The sequence below is a fragment of the Microcaecilia unicolor genome, chromosome 6 (assembly GCF_901765095.1).
Source record: "Microcaecilia unicolor chromosome 6, aMicUni1.1, whole genome shotgun sequence".
In the NCBI taxonomy this organism is placed as follows: domain Eukaryota; kingdom Metazoa; phylum Chordata; class Amphibia; order Gymnophiona; family Siphonopidae; genus Microcaecilia; species Microcaecilia unicolor.
In genome coordinates this window covers 28,797,840-28,808,403 of record NC_044036.1, presented here as the reverse complement: position 1 = coordinate 28,808,403, position 10,564 = coordinate 28,797,840, and positions in this window count along the sequence as shown.

Sequence of the window (10,564 nt, the reverse complement as noted above, 5' to 3'; positions counted from 1 at the left end):
AGGTCATTGCAGACTTTAGATAGTGCCGTTTCTGTTGAGTGTAGGGGGCGAAAGCCGGATTGAAGCGGATCGAGGATGGCATGAGAGGAGAGAAAATCAATACTGCGGCTGTGAACGGCGCGTTCAAGTATCTTGGAGAGGAAGGGTAGGAGGGAAATGGGGCGGTAGTTGGAGGGACAGGTAGGGTTAAGTGATGGTTTTTTGAGGAGTGGAGTGACCACAGCATGCTTGAAGGTGTCCGGGACAGATGCAGTGGAGAGAGAGAGGTTAAGGATATGACAGATGGTGGGGGTGATGGTAGGAGTGATGGTGTTGAGTAGGTTAGTGGGGATGGGGTCAGAGGAACAAGTGGTGGCTTTCGAGGAGGAGAGGAGATGGGCGATTTCCTCTTCGGTGATAGCAGGAAAGGAGGAGAAGGAGGCCTGGGTAGGTTGGATGAGAGAGTGAGATATAGGCTGAAGAGGAGGAGAGGGAGTAGTGGTGAATTCGAGGTCGATCTTCTGGACCTTGTCACGGAAGTAGTGGGCCAGAGATTGAGGAGAGAGTGAAGGGGGGGTGGGAGCAGAGGGCACTTTGAGGAGGGAGTTGAGGGTGGCAAATAGACGACGAGGGTTAGAGCTGAGGGAAATTGGTCAATTGGATATAATAGTCCTGCTTAGCGAGGAATAGGGAGGATTGGAAGGAGGATAGCATGAATTTGAAGTGAATGAAGTCAGTAAGGGAGCGAGATTTCCTCCAGAGGCGTTCAGCCGAACGGGCGCAGGAGCGAAGGTATCGGGTGCAAGGGGTCAGCCAGGGCTGGGGATTGGTACGTCTTGTGGGCCGGGAGGTGGACAGTGCAAGGGCGTCTAGAGCAGAGGAAAGAGTGGCACTGTAAGTGGAGACAGCTTTGTCAACAGATGTGGAGGACAAGATGGAAGGGAGGAGAACAGAGATAGTAGAGGATAAGGTGGAGGGGTCAACAGCCTGGAGATTTCTGGACGTAGTAGTTAGTGTTGCGCGAGATTGAGGGGGAGGGTGCTGAAGTGTGAATGTGATAAGGTGGTGGTCGGAGAGAGGAAGAGGTGAAACGCAGAAAGTGGAGGGTGAGCAAGAGAGGACGAGATCAAGACAGTGGCCAGATTTGTGAGTAGGGGTGGTGGGGCTCAGTTGGAGGTTGAAGGAGGAGGTAAGAGTGAGGAACTGAGACACATATGAATCGGAAGGGTTATCAGTGTGGATGTTGAAGTCACTGAGAATGAGGGATGGGGATGAGGGCTCAAGAAAGACGGAGAGCCAGGCATCGAAGTCGGTAAGGAAGGATGGGAAGGATTTATCAGGGGGGCAGTAAATGACTGCAACTCAGAGGCAGTGGGTGGAATACACGGATGGAGTGAACTTCAAAGGATGAGAAGCTGTGAGACTGAGGTAGGTGGAGAGGTTGGAAGCTGCAGGCGGGCGAAAGTAGTAGTCTGACGCCGCCACCGCGGCCGACTGGGTGGGGCGAATGGGAGAAAAGATAACCTCCGTGGCATAGGGCTGCGATTGAGGCAGAGTTGTCCGGGGTGAGCCAGGTTTCAGTTAGGGCGAGCAGATGAAGGGAATGGGAGATGGAGATCGTGGGTGAAGGGAAGTTTGTTGCAGATTGAATGGGCGTTCCACAGGGCACACGAGAAGGGGGGGGAGGAGGGGAATAGGGATGAGATTGGAGATATCGCGGGATCGTTTGCATAGATGAGATGAGGACGAGGACAGGTGTGGGGGACCTGGGTTGGGATTGATGTCACCCGCGGATAGCAGGAGAAGGAGCAAGAGAGTGCGGAGAAGGGTGGGTGAGGAAGGGCGACGAAGACGGGATGCGCTTAGGAGGAAAGGGGAAGGGTTCATGGCAGGAAGGAGGTGTTGAAGGTTGAGAGCTAGGAAGGAGGAGGAAGACAGTAGGGATGGTGAGGTGGTGGGGGACAGGGGTAGGTAGGGGAGGGCGGACGAGGACAGGGATGGGTAGTGAGATCGTGTGGAAGACAGAGGTGAGAGGGGGAAAAGATTAGGGAGGGACAGGGCAAGGAATAGGATGTGAATGGGGGCCATGGGTAGTGACTGAGGTGTTCAAAGGGAAGGTAGGTGGGCTGGGAGACAGGCAGGTGAGGGTAGGCAGTCGGGCAGGAGAGTGATGAGCTGGTAGGAGGATGGGCTGGGAGGCAGGCGGGTTTCAGGGTGGGTGGTAGACAGTCAGGTGATTGGTGGTAAGTCAATGATTGGCTAGTAGTCAAGTTGAGTGGCAGGCTGGAGTGGTTTGAAGCAGGAGCTGGCGGACTAGGACAAGCTGATGCAGACAGACTGGAACAGGCTGGGACAAGCTGAAGCAGACGGACTGGAACAGGCTGTATCAGGCAGACTGGAGTAAGCTGGCTGGAGCAGAGGGCCTGGAGTAAGGGAGTAGCTGGAGCAGGCAGGCTGTAACACGCTGGATCAAGTAGACTGGAACAGATTGAGGCAGATGGACTGGAGCAAGCAGGGAGAGCAGGATCGGGCAGACTGGAACAGCTGGATCAGGTGAACTGGAACGAGCAAGCAGGAAGCTGGATCAGGCGGACTGGAGCAGATAGGAAGAAGCTGGATCAGGCGAACTGGAGTAAGCAGGGAGATGCTGGAGCAGGCGGACTGGAGCAGTCAGGAAGAAGCTGTACCAGGCGGACTGGAGCGGGCAGGGAGATGCTGGAGCAGGCGGACTGGAGCAGTCAGGAAGAAGCTGTACCAGGCGGACTGGAGCGGGCAGGAAGAAGCTGTACCAGGCGGACTGGAGCGGGCAGGAGGAAGCTGCATCAGGCGGACTGGAGCAGGCAGGAAGAAGCCGGATCAGGCGGACTGGAACACGCAGGGAGAAGCCGGATCAGGGGGACTGGAAGACGCAGGGAGAAGCCGGATCAGGCGGACTGGAAGACGCAGGAAGAAGCCGGATCAGGCGGTCTGGAACACTCAGGGTGAAGCCGGATCAGGTGGAGGCAAGTTGCAGAAATTGGCTGGGCTCGAGCATCCCGATGGCTGTGCAGCAGCAGCTCTGGGGGAATCAGCCTCCCAGACAGATGCCGCCCTGTGGTTCCTGACTTCTGTGCACTGGCCCTGCTGAAACACGGGGATCGCCCGCAGTGTAGGGCCGCTGGGTACACCAGTGGTTGCCGATGGACGCTCCTCCGCTGTCCACACAAGGGCCGCCGAACTCGGCCGCCGTCCCCCGCGCCCTGGTCGGCCAGCAAGCGTCTCAGTCCGTGCACTGCGTCCAGGCCCTGTGAACCGCAGCGCGCGCCCGGGCCGTTCCGGCCGGGGAGCACAGCGGCGGCACACAGGACCTCGGGCTCAGCATGCACTGCAGACGCCGACGCGGGACTCTGAAGTCCGGGGTCCCTCGGGTGTTTGGGCCCCGGCAGAGAGAGGCAGCGGGAGTCCTGGGACGGCCGGACGGCAAGGCGAGGGACAGGTCGCGACCAAGCGGCCACGCTATCAGCCTCGGGTCGGTGAGGCAGTCGCGGTCCAGCGATCTACCACCTGGTTCCCACACAGCTCCGGGGCGGTCCGGTACGGCAGAGGATGGCCCATGATGGTCCAACTCCTCAGAACTTCAGGAGCCCGTTGCGAGGCTCCTTACCTGTCGGCCATCTTGCTGCATAACACCTAAATGATAACATAGTAGATGACAGCAGAAAAAGACCTGCATGGTCCATCCAGTCTGCCCAACAAGATAAACTCATATGTGCTACTTTTTGTGTATACCTTACCTTGATTTGTACCTGTCCTTTTCATGGCACAGACCGTGTACGTCTGCCCAGCACTATCCCCGCCTCCCAACCACCAGCCCCGCCTCCCACCACCGGCTCTGGCACAGACCGTATAAGTCTGCCCAGCACTATCCTCGCCTCCCACCACCGGCTCTGCCGCCCAATCTCGGCTAAGCTCCTTAGGATCTGTTCCTTCTGAACAGGATTCCTTTATGTTTATCCCACGCGTGCTTGAATTCTGTTACCGTTTTCATTTCCAAGCATCCACTACTCTCTCCGTGAAGAAATACTTCCTGACATTTTTCTTGAGTCTGCCCAATAAGGATATCAGTTTTATACTTAAGGACTTTGCTGTAGGTTATTAGGCCTCTTATGAGTCATCCCATTTCAGGCCACAACCATAAGCCCACAGTCATCAATCACTTATCCTTCCAATAAAATACAAAACAAACATCACATTACTTTATTAGAATTTTTTTTTTTTTTTTTACAAAAAGAGCGAAAAAAAAATCACTTAGCTTAAAAAGAGACAGCAGTTCATCTTCACCATTTACTGGACTCGATGCTAGCAGGAGAAATTCATATCAAATGCCACAACCAAAATAGCTAACAATGTAGCGTTTTGGCAGGAACCTCCTGCCTGCTTCTGGAGTCTTATTATGCATAATCACTTGGACCGCACATAATCTGAAACACAAATTTTATATATACATAAGACATATCATTAATATTTGTCTTAAGAATACAAGCCTTAAAACAAAAAATTATACTCACTGGTATTACACCACTTCTTTAAACCTAAAAGCAAACAAGGTCTTTGATGATCACGTTTGACGTCACACAAATAGGGAGCGAAAATCCACATCACATAGAGGCTTATTTTCGAAAGAGAAAAACGCCCAAATTCCGACCTAAATCGGGAGATGGACGTCTTTCTCTTGTGGGTGCCCAAATCGGTATAATCGAAAGCCGATTTTGGGCGTTTCCAACTGCACTCCGTCGCGGGAATGCATAAAGTTGACGGGGGCATGTCGGAGGCGTGGTGAAGGCGGGACTGAGGCGTGGTTATTGGCTGAGCAGAGATGTGCGTGCTCGGCCGATAATGGAAAAAAGAAAGGCGTTTTCAGAGAGAATTTAGGTCACTTTTGTTGGACCCGTTTTTTTCACGAACAGGTCCCAAAAAAGTGCCCTAAATGACCAGATGACCACCGGAAGGAACCGGGGATGACCTCCCCTGACTCCCCCAGTGGTCACTAACCCCCTCCCACCAAAAAAAACCGAATGTTAAACACTTTTTTTCCAACTTGTAAGCCAGCCTCAAATGTCATCCCCAGCTCCATGACAGCAGTATGCAGGTCCCCAAAGTAATTTTAGTTTAGTTAGTGCTGTGCGGGACCCATGCAGAGAGGAAAAATCGGAAGAAAAAAAAAAAAAACAACAAGCAAGTAAGTGCAGTCAGGGACGTCTAAATTACCAGGATAGTAAAAGGGGGAATCAAACCAGCAACCTTCTGATTACAAGCTCAGTGCTCTAGCCAGTGAGCCACATTATTCAGGTGCTTAGATGTCCTTCCCTTTCCATTAAGTTCCTCCAAGTTTCTGTCAGCCAATCACCGCTGTTTAGCTGACACAGATGTCAGCTAAATGAGCTGTGATTGGCTGACAGAAACTTGGAGAGACTTAATGGAAAGGGAAGGACTCTAATCAGTGGTGCACTGGCTAGAGCACTGAGCTTGTAATCAAAAGGTTGCTGGTTCAATTCCCCCTTTTACTATCTTTTAATTTGGACGTCCCTGACTGCACTTGCTTGCTTGCTTTTTTTTTCTTCCGATTTTTCCTCTCTGCATGGGTCCCGCGCAGCACCAACTAAAGTAAAATTGCTCTGGGGACCTGCATACTACTGTCATGGAGCTAGGTATGATATTTGAGGCTGGCATAGAGGCATCTCAGGGGGACCAGTGCACTACGAATGCTGGCCCCTCCCACGACCAAATGCTTTGGATTTGGTCGTTTTTGAGCTGGGACGCTTCGGTTTCGATTATCGCTAAAAAACAAAAACGCCCAGCTCAAAAAACGCCCTAATCCAATGTATTTTCGGAAAAAAAAGATGGACGTCCATTTTTTTCGAAAATACAGTTCGGCCCGCCCCTTCACGGACCCGTTCTCGGAGATGGACGTTTTTACAAATGGGCGTTCGCGTTCGATTATGCCCCTCATACTGACCCTCCCACAATTTAAAATGAACCAATCACTGCGCAAAGACAAACCCCTAAAGATTTTCCACCCTAACTCTTACAAAATACAAACTAAAGAGCTTACAACCAATCTAGTTCCCGATTTAAGCCCAAAGGGGCCACGTTTTGCAAGCGATCGATCCAGTGGGACTCTTTATGTAGCAAGACAGCATTTAAATCCCCATCAGGACGAGAGGGATAAACAAATTCCAACACACAAAACTGGAAAGCATCAAAAGCACGCTTCAGATCCAAACAGTGGATTGTATGGGAATTGTATTGTATGGGAAAAATGATTAATGACTGTGGGCTTATGGTTGTGGCCTGAAATGGCTCATAAGAGGCTTTATAACCTACAACAAAGTCCTTACGTATAAAACTGATAACCTTCTCATTTAGGTGTTAGTTTAATAGGTTATTTGTAAGCTTTGAAATACTTTGCCTAATTCTACTTTTTTTTTTTGCTCCTTTGGATATTCCTTTGAAATAGTGGTTAATTCCTCCTCTTTGTTATATTGGATCCTTTAAGAGTTGTTAACAGTGCCTATAAAAGAGTTCAAATGTTTTTTTTTTTTTTTAATAGAGATCTTTTATTTTTGGTCAAGTACAGAACTTCAGGAGAAGAGATTCTGACATGTGTAATGAAATATGCGTCTGGCATTGAAAGAGTAGCTAAAATTTTGAGGAGACAACTGGTCATTGTTTTCCTTCCATAATACTTTTTCTTCAAAAGGTTTGATGGTAGCTTATGCCCGAGACCATAATTGCAGATATCACCATGAGACACTGCAATTTTAAAAAAATGTGTAAACAACAAGAATATAAATGAAAGGAAGGAAAAAGCCTCAAAGAGCTCCAGATCATCAACCAACCTACAGAGCTAAAGATGATCACAACGATCAGTTCTTCATCATTGGCTTAAAAAACCTTCCCATCTTTAAAGAGTTACTGTGTAAATTAAATCAAACTGTCACAGCACTTTAATGTGAATAGCATCAAACAGTAATATATGTTGTACAGTGCTTGAGGCCCCACCTGGAGTATTGTGTTCAGTTCTGGAGGCCGTATCTTGTTAAGGATGTAAAAAGAATTGAAGCGGTGCAAAGAAAAGCTACGAGAATGGTATGGGATTTGCGTTACAAGACGTACGAGGAGAGACTTGCGGACCTGAACATGTATACTGTGGAGGAAAGGAGAAACAGGGGTGATATGATACAGACGTTCAAATATTTGAAAGGTATTAATCTGCAAACGAACCTTTTCCGGAGATGCGAAGGCAGTAGAACGAGAGGACATGAAATGAGATTGAAGGGGGGCAGACTCGGGAAAAATGTCAGGAAGTATTTTTTCACAGAGAGAGTAGTGGATGCTTGGAATGCCCTCCCGTGGGAGGTGGTGGAAATGAAAACGGTAACGGAATTCAAACATGCGTGGGATAAACATGAAGGAATCCTGCTCAGAAGGAATGGATCCTAAGGAGCTTCGACGAGATTGGGTGGCAAAGCCGGCGGTGGGAGACGGAGATGGTGCTGGGCAGACTTATACGGTTTGTGCCAGAGCCGGTGGTGGGAGGCGGGGATAGTGCTGGGCAGACTTATACGGTCTGTGCCCGGAAAAGGACAGGTACAAATCAAGGTAAGGTATACACAAAGTAGCACATGTGAGTTTCTTGTTGGGCAGACTGGATGGACCGTGCAGGTCTTTTTCTGCCATCATCTACTATGTTACTATGTAATCGCTACTGTGTAACTCCAACACTGCACAGAATTCAAAAACTTAAAAGTTAGTACATAGCTCAAGAAGCTTGACAAGTCATCTCTCCTGTATTCAGTCAGTCTGGAGGAGACGACTTGTCAAGTACCTGGCAGGACCCCAAAAGAGTAAAATATATTATATGCAGCTTATCACAGGAATAAGCAGTAGATTTTCCCCAAGTCAACCTTACCAATGGTTTATGTCATGGACTTTTCTTCCAGGAACTTGAGTAAACCTTTTTTAAACCCTGTTATGTTAACCACTTTTACCACATTCTCTGACAACAAATTAAAGAGCTTAACTATACACTGCATGAAGAAATATTTTGTCTGATTTTTTTCTCAATGTACTACTGACTTCACTATGTGCCCCCTCGTCCTTGAACATTTGGAAACAGTAAACATATGATTCACATCTACCCATTCTGCTCCACTCATTATTTTATGGCCCTCTATCAAATCTCAGCTGTCTTTTTTTTTCCAAGCTGAAGATCCCTGGCCTCCTTAAGACACGGGTGTTGCACCTTCCCCTTTATCATTATGTTGATCTTCTCTGTACTTTTTCTAATTTGGCTGTATCTTTTTTCAGATGTGGTGACCACAATTACACACAATATTTGAGGTGTGATACATGGAGTGATACAAAGGCATTTTAATATGCTGTTTTGTTTTTCATTCTTTTCCTAATAATTCTTAACATTCTACACACTTTCATAGATGCTGATGTGGAACACTGAGCAGAGGGTTTCAACGTATTATCAAATATAACAACTGAATCCTTTTTGTGGTGGTGCCTCCTACTGTGGAACCTTACATCATGTAGCTTTAGTTTGGGCTCCTCTTTTCTACATGCATCACTTTGCATTTATTCACATTAAATGCCATATGCCATTTGAATGCTCAGTTTCCCAGTTCCATAAGGTCCTCTTGAAATTTCTCACAATCTTTTTGTGATTTAACAACTTTGAATAACGTAATAACGTTGTGTCATCAGCAAATCTGATCATTTCACTCATTTATTCCTGTTTCTAAGTCATTTATAAATATATTAAAAAGCAGCGGTTCCAGCACAAATTCCCAGGGAACTCCATTGTTTAAATCCACAAAAATAGTCCCACTTGTACAAAGGAAAATATCTCTAGGATAATCAATAAAACATATATATCAAAAAAGGAAGGAAAAAGCCTCAAGGAGCTCTAAGTCAAAATTGACTTAATAGAGCTATAAAGATCATATCTGATCTGCTCATCATCATTGGCAAAAAAACTTCCACAGGACAATTTCAAATGTGCAGCCACAACAACAATGAACTTAACTACTGTCCAAAATCACCAATACAAATTTCAAATTTGAAGATAACACACTTATCTTAACATGTGCTTGACGTGTGATCAATAAGCCAGCTTCGCAGCATCCCCAGGACCAACAATAGCCAGTGTTTCACATGGTACCTTTTCCACAATGGTGCTTCGGGGTCCATAAAGCTGGGGTTTCTCAGCTGTGCTAAGTAGAGGAGTGTGGTAGCCGTGTTAGTCCACTCTTAAGGTTATCAATAGAAATCAAACAAAATAAAACATGGAAAAGAAAATAAGATGATACCTTTTTTATTGGCCATAACTTAATACATTTCTTGATTAGCTTTCGAAGGTTGCCCTTCTTCCTCAGATCGGAAATAAGCAAATGTGCTAGCTGACAGTGTATATAAGTGAAAACATTCAAGCATTACTATGACAGTCTGACAGGGTGGGAGGATGGGGGTGGGTAGGAGGTATGCATGGGGTTCCTAGCCCATTATAAACCATAAAGCTGTATGTCTCTGTTGATCACCCCACCCCTCACCTATCCACACCCATCCTGTTAGAATATCAATGATATGCTTTGATGTCCCCATGCATACCTCCGACCCACCCCCATCCTCCCACCCTGTCAGACTGTCATAGTAATGCTTGAATGTTTTCACTTATATACACTGTCAGCTAGCACATTTGCTTATTTCCGATCAGCTGTGCTAAAAATCCTAGCTTTTTTCCTTCCTTTTTTGATATATATGTTATTTTGATGATTATCCTAGAGATATTTTCCTTTGTATAGGTGGAACTATGTTTGTGGATTTTGATATATTGTTTGTTACCGCTCTCATTTTTTTACTTTTGTAGTGAACTCCATTGTTTATCCTTCCCCACTGAGAATGTTGACCATCCAACTGTTTTCTATCTTTTAACAGGTTCTTAATCCACAATAGTTCACTGCCTCCATCCCATTTGATTTCCTCAGTCCTTCATGAGGTACTTTATCAATTACATTCTGAAAATCCAGATACATATCAACTAGCTCGCCTGTATCTATATGTTTATTGACCTGGTCAAAGAAATGTAACAGATTAGTGAGGGAAGATTTCCCTTGGCTGAATTCATGTTGGCTTTGTCCCATTAATTTATACTTATGTATATGTTCATACAGATAACACCAGATGAAATTTCAGCAAAAGGGAGTAATAATACTAACAATAAGCTGAAATGTGCTTACACACTCAATTCTCTTCAAATTACGTAGTGTTGAGTGAATGAATACACTGATTTTCTTTTTTCTTCTTTTTCTTATTTAAAGTGGAGAAACGACCTCAATAGTCACCGCATGGCAGCAGCGTGAAGATTACACTCAATGCCAGCGTGCATGTTGACTCCGTTATTATCACTGATCTAGAAAACTCCACTTGTGTGTAGTAAGGGGCTCTGTATAAAGTTAAATGAATCTCCTAAAAAATCAACTACACGTGATATTAGGCAATCGCTTAAATACATAAATAATGTTACTTAGCTTTTGCA